This window comes from Atractosteus spatula, assembly GCF_055471065.1.
Source record: "Atractosteus spatula isolate fAtrSpa1 chromosome 26 unlocalized genomic scaffold, fAtrSpa1.hap1 SUPER_26_unloc_1, whole genome shotgun sequence".
NCBI lineage: Eukaryota > Metazoa > Chordata > Actinopteri > Semionotiformes > Lepisosteidae > Atractosteus > Atractosteus spatula.
The window spans coordinates 1,418,718-1,428,744 of NW_028296644.1; the positions used below are offsets into that span (position 1 = coordinate 1,418,718).

The 10,027-nt window shown below is 46.5% G+C and overlaps 3 non-coding genes across 3 annotated transcripts; 2 read left to right on the forward strand and 1 right to left on the reverse strand.

Moving 5' to 3' along the window:
• The first annotated feature begins 1,538 nt into the window (after window positions 1-1,538).
• On the forward strand, window positions 1,539-1,681 carry LOC148810515 (U4 spliceosomal RNA). The gene has a single exon (XR_016086752.1). It is a non-coding gene; the product is annotated as a U4 spliceosomal RNA (small nuclear RNA).
• An 824-nt stretch (window positions 1,682-2,505) lies between these two features.
• Window positions 2,506-2,577, reverse strand: trnag-ucc (transfer RNA glycine (anticodon UCC)). The gene has a single exon. It is a non-coding gene; the product is annotated as a tRNA-Gly (tRNA).
• A 650-nt stretch (window positions 2,578-3,227) lies between these two features.
• Window positions 3,228-3,369, forward strand: LOC148810517 (U4 spliceosomal RNA). The gene has a single exon (XR_016086634.1). It is a non-coding gene; the product is annotated as a U4 spliceosomal RNA (small nuclear RNA).
• Window positions 3,370-10,027: the final 6,658 nt, after the last annotated feature.

A 10,027-nucleotide genomic window follows, 5' to 3' on the forward strand; every position in this document is an offset into this window, starting at 1 on the left:
GAGGAGAGGTAAAGACATCTCTATACATGGATGACGTCACCCTGCTCCTCTCTGACAATGCCTCAATTAGCAGAGCTCTGCAGTGCTGTGATCGTTTCTCTTTGGCTTCCTCTGCAAAAATTATCAAATCTAAGAGTGAGATTTTTTATCAGAACTGGAGGGAGCCAAAAGAAGGACATGATCTCAGGCTGCAAGAGAAGAGAATTAAGGTCCTGGGGGTGTATTTTGGAGAAGAGATGGGAACAGTAAATTGGCAGAACAAATTGCCAATCTTAAACAAAAAACTGATGCAATGGAAGGACCGAGACCTCACCATGACAGGGAAGGTGCTGGTCATCAAAGCTGAGCTCTTGCCTGTCTTGAATTTTCTGGCTTCTACCTTCCCAATCCCACACCGTGTTGCGGCGGTGCTGAGGAGATTGATGTTTCAATTTCTATGGGGTGGGAAGCAGGAAAGACTCAGAAGGGAAATAATGTACAGGCCGCTACCCTCAGGGGGGAAGTCTGTCCCAGATATTGCTACGAAGCTGCTGTGCATTTTCCTGGCCTCTGTGCTGAGAGGCTTTGCAACAGCACCTGCAGCGCGTACCTGGACTTATTTTTCCAGGCTCTGGATAGGTAGGGAGGTGTTCAGAGTGTGGGGTGTCAGACCCAAGCTGGATGTCCCACTCTCTGACACATGCCCTGCAATTTATGGGACAGTTAAACGTTTTCTAAGATCTCACCCAATTGGCCATATTCCCCTCCGAGATGTCAGCGTCCAAAAACTGGAAGATTTCGTTGCACCCCAGAACAATAGGCAGACCCCTGTGGGCATTTTAACATCAGCCCAAACAAGGAAGGTGTGGAAACACACATCCTCTAAGTTTCTGTGCAACATTCACAGAGATTTAGCCTGGAGTGTCGTCCACCAGTGCTTACCGGTACGAACTTTCTTGTACCGTAGGGGCCTCACCCCCAGCCCTCGCTGCGTTAGGGTGGGCTGCGGCGAGGAGGAGAATGTGACCCATCTCCTGTGGTCCTGCTTTTTTGCTAAGGCCTTCTGGGCACAGTTTGAAGATTGGTTGCAAGCTCTCTCGCCCCAATTTACCCTGACCGCTGCTTTCGTCATATACGGCATCTCTCCTGTCAAACTTCCTCCTGACGTGTTTGACAGGATCTGGGCCGTGGTGAACAGTGGGAAAAACGCCCTGTGGAGAGTGAGGAACATGGGGCTGTTCAAAGGCATCGAGGTCCCAGTCAAGGCAGCAGGTAGCCTGGCCCTGTTCATCACCCGAGAGAACTATTACCTCAGAGATCTGTGGAGAGAAGGGAGGGAGGAAGCAGAAAATCTGTGGGAAATAGAGAGCATAGGTCAATATCTCAAGAAACTGTGAAAAACATTATCATGTTTAAGTAAAGAATGTGATTTGCACCAGAAAAAAAGAAATTGTTGCTATGTAACTGGTACCGTGTCAAAATGTAATGAGATGTGATCATATATACTGTTTTAAGTATGTATATTAATGTAAAGTGTTCTAAATTGTGATGTCCTGTACTTTTTTGTGAAAAGAAAATAAAGTTCTTAAAAATTGAATTGCCGAGGCGCGATTATTGCTAGTTGAAAACTTTTCCCAATACCCCGCTTCCGCCGGTTTGCAATACAATCGGCGAAAGCAATTGTTGACAGTCTCGTCAGAGACTGAGCAAGGTGTTTAAAGACAGATTTTGTCATGGTGACATCATGGTAGAAAGAAATGAGCTTGTTTCTTCTCGACAGAAACGCTCTTTAGCTCTTTCAGCGTTATGCAGGAAACAGATCTGTCGAGAACACTTTTGAGTCAGCGCGAAACGCCGTGTTCTATCAGTTTGATTTCATATTGCTCGTAGCGGCGCCCGGCTTTTGTCTGTCAAACGCTAGATTGCGCTTCTTCATGCTGCATCGTCGCATGAGTGGAGCTTTTTAAACGTCTGTACTTACTGCGCCCCATAAGAAATCATTTGTTCCCGTTCAAAAGAGATTGTGCGATGTCCTGCAGCGTTCGCAAGGCAAACCTTTGACAGTTTGAAAAGAGGAATTTATTCTGCTTCCTGTTCTTGCAGTAGTTACAAAGTCGAACGTCTTTACACGATCTGCTGCAGTTTTCAGTGGGCGGGCTTTGTCAAATGGCTTGGAAAAAGGCACTGTGTTTCGGCTCGGGAAACACCCTGCATGTTTTCTGTGTGTATAGCTGTCTTTTAACGCATACAGAACTCATTCGAAATCATTGATTTCTCCAATTAACAGGGGCCCTTTTTGAACCTGCGAGAAGCTGTCTTTCAATGTAACAGATTTACTCCGGGGAAAGGCAGCATGATATTGAGAGTTTCTCAAGCTTTCAGCACCCATATGGGACTGCGTGTATGCAGACATCGCTCAGAATCCCCTGGAAGATTCTCCCCCAATTCATTTGTGCAACCTCTTTCAAAAAAGGCTTTGCTGGTCACATTTTTAGGTTCATAACAGAATTTACAGACACTCGGCGCTGCGTCGGCCGGGAATCGATCCCGGGTCAACTGCTTGGAAGACAGCTATGCTCACCACTATACCACCAACGCACAGCTGCTGGAGCCCTGCAGGACACCACCAGAGAATGCGCACGATATCGGACGCTGTCTCCGGGACGTGCTGATTCCACACATCGTGAACAAATCATGATATTGTTAGTTACTGTAGCTAGACGTTCAAATGCGTTTCATGGCCAGATGGACTGTTTCCTCCAGCGGTATAGTATTGCAGTGAGACAGCACGATGCCTGCAAGTCTATGTCACGCTAAACGCCACAGATTGTGTTTGTCCGTTCGTGTCAGTTGTCCTGCAGCTACGGGAAGTGGGACGCAGACATGCTGCAATGCTTTCAGGGCGTTATGATTTGTTTGTGCAACATCCGAGAAGAGTACTTGTGGCTTGAATGTGAACTGTACGTGGCCGCCCCCTTTCCTCTGTAGTGCATGATTTCCTCCCGGCATGCCCTTCGTCATTGTTCTGTCATCTTGTATTTAAAGGGTTGTATTTCTGCTGCTGAAAATAAGCAACGGTTTTCTCACAACGCCCTTTGTTCCCAACGGAGACCTTGTCTGTCATGAAATTCTTCAAAACCTCGAGCTATAAGAAGAAGACGACAAATATGAAGCGTTACAGCAACGACATGCCATGAGACGATTGATAACGATTTCCATAGGATCCCCGCGGTTGCCTGGCAACCGTCAACTTTGCGCAGTGGCAGTATCGTAGCCTGTGAGGTTTAGCCGAGGCGCGATTATTGCTAGTTGAAAACTTTTCCCAATACCCCGCTTCCGCCGGTTTGTAATACAATCGGCGAAAGCAATTTTTGACAGTCTCGTCAGAGACTTAGCAAGGTGTTTAAAGACAGATTTTGTCATGGTGACATCATGGTAGAAACGAGCTTGTTTCTTGTCGACAGAAAGGCTCTTTAGCTCTTTCAGCGTTATGCAGGGAACAGATCTGTCGAGAACACTTTTGAGTCAGCGCGAAACGCCGTGTTCTGTCAGTTTGATTTCATATTGCTCGTAGCGGCGCCCGGCTTTTGTCTGTCAAACGCTAGGTTGCGCTTCTTCATGCTGCATCGTCGAATGAGTGGAGCTTTTTAAACGTCTGTACTTACTGCGCCCCATAAGAAATCATTTGTCCCCGTTCAAAAGAGATTGTGCGATGTCCTGCAGCGTTCGCAAGGCAAACCTTTGACAGTTTGAAAAGAGGAATTTATTCTGCTTCCTGTGCTTGCAGTAGTTACAAAGTTGAACGTCTTTACACGATCTGCTGCAGTTTTCAGTGGGCGGGCTTTGTCAAAGTCGTAGAAAAACGCACTGTGTTTCGGCTCGGGAAACATCCTGCATGTTTTCTGTGTGTATAGCTGTCTTTTAACGCATACAGAATTCATTCGAAATCATTGATTTCTCCAATTAACAGGGGGCCTTTTTGAACCTGCGAGAAGCATTCTTTGCTTCAATGTAACAGATTTACTCTGGGGAAAGGCAGCATGACATTGAGAGTTGCTCAAGCTTTCAGCACCCGTATCGGACTGCGTGTAAGCAGACATCGCTCAGAATCCCCTGTGAGATTCTCCCCCAGTTCCGTTTTGCAGTGCTTTAGCTCTTTCCAAATTCTTCACTTTGCTAGTCACATTCCTAGGCTCATGACAGCATTTGAAAACATTCGCCCCTGCGTTGTCCGGGAATCGCACCCTGGTCAATTGCTTGGAAGGTAGCTATGCTCACCGCTACACCACCAACACACGCCCGCTGGAGCTCGGCAGGACACCACCAGAGAATGCTCACGATATCGGAAGCTGTCTCCGGGACGTGCTGATTCCACACATCATGAATAAATCATAATATTGTAAGTTACTGTAGCTAGACCTTCAAATGAGTTTATGGCCAGATGGACTTTTAGTAGTATAAAGCGACACCTTTCGTCAAACTTTTGACAGGTACCACGCCCCTTTTTTCCAGCCAATGGGAGTCCGCTGTGGGTGGATGTCCAGCCCCTTTGCCAGCCAATGGCGTTTTGTTATGTGTGCATGTCCTTCCCCCTCAGGAGCCAATTGTGTGTCGTTAAGGGTCGGAACTCCCGCCTTCCCCCCCGGCCGGTCTGTCCGGAGCCTCAGGGCCCAAAAGCCCCAAGGCAGCGCATCCCTCGCTTTAGGTGTGTGAAAGTGTGTATTGGTTTGGAAGGGGACCATGTCTGCAGCGGGGTTGAATGCGCTCTATTATAACCCTAGGGAATCGGGTAGTTACGGCGGCGCGGGGAGTCTGGTGAGGGCCGCGAGATCCCGGGGTGTGAGCGGCGCCAGCCGCAGCCGGGTGGCCGAGTGGTTGTCCGGCCAGGCTGCTGATACGCTGCAGAAGCCGGCGTGCATACGTTTTGAAAGAAACAGGACGTTGGTGTCCGAAATGGACTGGCAGTGGCAGGCCCACTTGGTGGACATGAGAGATCACCGCGAGTTCAACGACGGTTTCTGTTACATCTTGACGTGTATAGACATGCTGTCTAAATATGCTTGGGCCGTGCTGCTGAAATCCAAGTCTGGAGGGGCCGTGACAGGCGCCTTCCGAAATATACTGCAAGAGGGGAGTGCTCCTAAAAAGCTGCAAACGGATGAGGGTAAAGAATTTCTTAACAGGACCTTCCAAAATTTTCTCAAACATGAGAAAATTGAACATTTCGTTACGGCCAGCGATGTGAAGGCTAGCGTGGTCGATAGGTTTAACAAAACTATTAAAACAAAAATGTGGAGGTACCTGACACGCAAAAACACCTTTCGATATATCGACGTCCTATCAGATCTTATTTACACTTATAAGTATAGTTACCACACGACTATTAAACGAACCCTGGCTTCTGTTACGTCCGAGAACTCCCTTGAGGTGTGGAGAACGGTCTATGATGAACACTTTAAGAGAAAACCGTCAAAGTTTTCATTTAATGTGGGTGATCGTGTGCAGGTGTCCAAAATAAAGGGAGTGTTTGAGAAGGGATATGAACAGACCTTCACAGATGAAATTTTCATTGTCAAACAGCAGACCTCGGCTCTGAGACCCTATTACAAACTGCAGGACTACGCAGGCGACGACATTAAGGGCTCCTTCTATGCAGAAGAGCTACAGAGGATAAACTCCGCTGTTGAGAACATCTACTGCATCCAAAAGATTTTAGCAGCCAGGGGTCGTGGCAAAAACAAACAGCTTTTGGTAAAATGGCGGGGCTGGAGCGATAAATTCAAAGGTTGGGTAAAGGCTTCCGAGGTCCGAGACATATAGAGGTGGTGAAAAATGAACCCCAATGGTTTCTATGTGACGCTGGCCAGTAATTCATCCTCAAAGATGTTTCCAAAGAACACCAAAGCGTGCTTCACAGAGCATTTGGCAAAGGCAAATGACCTGGACGGGAGCTGGGAAGTGGGCCTGGTCGAGCTGCACTATTCGCATACACTAAACACTGTTGATGAAGACGAAGTTTTTCTGTTCGTCAGCGATGAGCTCAAAACTATATGGACATGTACCTTACCGAGAGGGTACTACAGCAACATCGAGCAGCTCTTGCATGAAATGAAACGGGCTGTGGAAAAATCCAAGTTAACGGCCATAAGTCTTAAATACAACCCCATTAGCCGGTCGGTAAGGATTGTTAGTGATAAACGGTTTGTTATACAGGTGCATAACCGCCTGGAGAGGATGTTGGGTTTCAAATTGGGTGTTGGAAGTGTAAAATCACCGCACCCCGACAATATGACTGGCGGATTTAACACCATGTATATATACACCGATATCATAGAACACCAGTTAATAGGCGACGTCTACGCATCGCTTTTGCGTTGTGTGCCCTTCAGAGGGGTGGATGGTGAATTCGTCACAGTATTGTATGACAAGCCCCATTACGTGCCGGTGAGCATCGATCATTTTAACAACATCACTATTGAAATAAAGACGGATCAAAATGAGCACATGTCATTTGCATTTGGAAAGGTCATTGTCAAGCTGCATTTCAGACCTGTGAAAGCAACAAACATCTAAAAGGATGACGGTCATCAAGAGCTAAGGGGATCCTTCTTTGTATACGTACTACTACAAACAACAGGCTGGTTATGGATTACCAGGATTTTCAGGGCTACCGGTTCAGTACGGCGCGGGTATCGGGGGTATTTTCAGAGAGCTATTTAGAAAAGCTGTGCCTTTTCTGAAACGAGGATTTGAAATAGCTAAGCCGCACATGGCATCGGCGGCTAAAAACATCGCCAAAAACGTGGTCAGCAACGTTACAAGCGCGGTCATGTCCAAGGTGGCTGCACATCAGCAGCAAGGTTCGGGTCTAGCATACATCCGCAGGGGTGTCAAGAGAAAAAGACAGACGTCATTATCTCACCGTCGGGGGCCTCCGAAACCTCATAAAAGAACGGCTAAGCGCAGACAGTCAACTCATAAAAGCTTCAGGTCGACCAAGAAGGGCGTGACACATCGCAATCAACGAGATACAAAACCAGACACATTTTAAATATGGCTTTTGTTCATGGCGGGTCTGCAGAATGCACCAAGTCAGAGCTGGACATATTTCAATTAGCGCCTACCCAAACAAGCATCGAGAAAAGCTTTTACATAGAAGTTCCACCCCTCATGGCCCTAACAGAAAACGCACCTCTGGAGTTCTACGTCGCAGGCAACGGAGAAGATTATTTAGATTTGAACAACACGCTGCTCTATTTGACTTGTAAAATAACGGAAGCAGACGTTCAGGACATTGATGCGGCAGCCCGTGTGAGTCTGGTGAATTACCCCATCGCTGCCATCTTCAGCCAGGTTGACATCACCGTAGGAGACCGATTGATCAGCCATAGCAACAACTACTATCCTTACAGAGCCTTTATAGAGTCTGTCCTGAACTACAGTGAAGAGACGCTGAAGACGCAGTATTCAACAGGGCTCTTTTACAAAGACACAGCCGGGCAACACGAGTCCACAATTTTGGATGGCCCCAATCAGGGGTTCCGAAAAAGAGCATCATACACGACGCAAAGCCGAAAACTGGAGCTCCTGTGTCACATTCACGCAGACCTGTTTTTTCAGGACAAACTACTACTGAATGGCGTAGACCTGAAAATAAAACTCACGCGCAACAGAGATGCTTTCTGCTTAATAAACAATGTCGGAGAACACAAACTGAGCGTACTCTCTGCATCTTTGTTTGTGAAAAGAGTCGGAGTGTCACCCAGGGTCAGACTGGGACACGCCGAAGCACTCCTGACGGCCAACGCTAAATACCCCATAGACCGCGTACAGATGAAAGTCTTCAGTCTGCCTGCATTGAGCCATGTGTGTGACCAAGAAAACCTCTTTCTCGGGCAGTTACCCAAAGTGGTAATTTGGGGGTTTGTGGACAACGTGGCATTCAGCGGCAGTTTTACACAAAACCCCTTCAATTTTAAACAGTACAACGTTAACTTTCTGGCTCTCTACTCTGACGGTGAACAAATCCCCACTAAACCGCTTCAACCAGACTTCCAGAATGGACATTGCGTCCGTGAATATTTTAATCTGGTGGAAACATCTGGGAAGCGTCTGAAAGACAAACCACTTCTGGTGGACCGCGAGGAGTACGCGCGCGGTTACACATTGTTCGCTTTCAATCTCAGCCCCGACGACGAGTGCACAGGTCATTATTCACTTATCAAAACAGGTAATCTGAGAGCTGAAATAGGCTTCGCGCAACCGCTACCCACTACAGTTTACATGGTTGTGTACGCACTGTTCGACAACGTGATAGAGCTTGATATGAGATGTCAAGTCATTTATGACTTCAGCTAAAAAGCACGGGAGGCCACACAACCTGCACATAAAGATGAACACCAAACAGCTGGAAGACATTCTAACCCGAGACCGCTACACCCGAGACAGTTTTCTAAGCATGTTCCCCAGTGATGCCCTACTGCGAGAGAGACTGGCACGGCGCCCTCTGAGTTTAATAGTTAATACTCACCCACACGACCGCCCCGGTGAACACTGGCTTGCTATTTACTTACCCGATGACGGGGGAGCAGAATTTTTCGACTCCTACGGATTTTCACCCGAAGCCTTTTTTCTTTCCCAAGAACATTATTGATTTCTTAAACAGAAATGCTAATTCCATATTTTACAACAACGGACAATTGCAAGATTCTTTTGTGGTGACCTGCGGTCTACATTGCATCTTTTTTCTATACCATAGATGTAAAGGCTTATCTTTTAGAAACATTTTAGAACTTTATTCTACAAATGCAATCCAGAATGACCGCATGGTGGAAATGTTTCTGAAAAACAGACGCCGTGTGAGAAGGAGACCCCTGTACCCTTTTAAGCCATTTGAAAATACGAATGTTCAATTATGCAGGTGTTTACAACAATTTAAAACATGTCATAAATGTTAATCGACCGTCTAAAATAAAAATGAAATCGAACCATTTCATTGTCTGTGTGGTTATTATTTAAAAAAGAACACAAAACATGAATTAAAATCAATACAATATTTTTATTATACATTCGCGGTTATAGCGCTCAAGCTTTTTTTAATACATGTTACATCCAAGCCATATTATTACAAACATTTTTAACTATATTGCTCACACTTTTTAATATACATTTCAAGTCATTTATCACAAACACACATACCCAGAGAAAAAATGTTACAAAGACAACCATGTGGGTCTAGGTATTAATGATCGTCTCCTTTCAGCAGTTATCTTAGAGACCGGGTCGACTGTCGACAACTCTACCGGTTGTTTTAAAGTTTTGACCGACGCTGCACACCCCAGCGGGGTAGCCTTGAGCCTTTCAAGTATGTCTCGGTTACCAGCGTTGGCTAGCAGGGTGCCCGGCACGTTGATTTCTGCCATAGCCTCCATGAACACCTCCCGACCTTTTGGCTTCTTACCGACCGCAACTGGTTGCTGCTGTGTGAGAGCCCTGACAAGATCAATCATGTGAGAGCTCTCAACAGGTGCCCCCTTGTACACAAATTTCCCTTTTTCATTCCAGGCTATTAATGGTTCATTGCAGGCCATGGTCTTTAACAGTATCTCTGCATTTCTCCGGAACCGCTGAGACACGCTGTCCAAAATATACCCAAAGTCAGCATCGCTCGATGACGGCTGTTGTGCTAACGTGCGTGATAGCTCGGCGGGTGCATTTTCCGGTAGTACAACAGTTAAAGTCCCCTTTTCGGAAGTCTCCTGGCGTACTAATGTCAAATACCGTTGTAACACCTGACTGTACAATTTCACTTTTTCATATTCGGCAAGATGTGAGTTCTGAAGAATGTCTCTCATTTCATCATCCAACCGGCGGGTTGTTATTTTTCTCACATCGCTTTCGAGCCCAGACTGCTCTCAGAGTCGATCGAGCTGTTTCTGAGGTACCAGGTACATTTTTTCAGCGTGCTCCATTATTGACGTTGTAGAAGCCCCGTAATCAATTGTACTGCAATACTCAACAGGGTCCAGATAAAACCGCCGGACTGGTT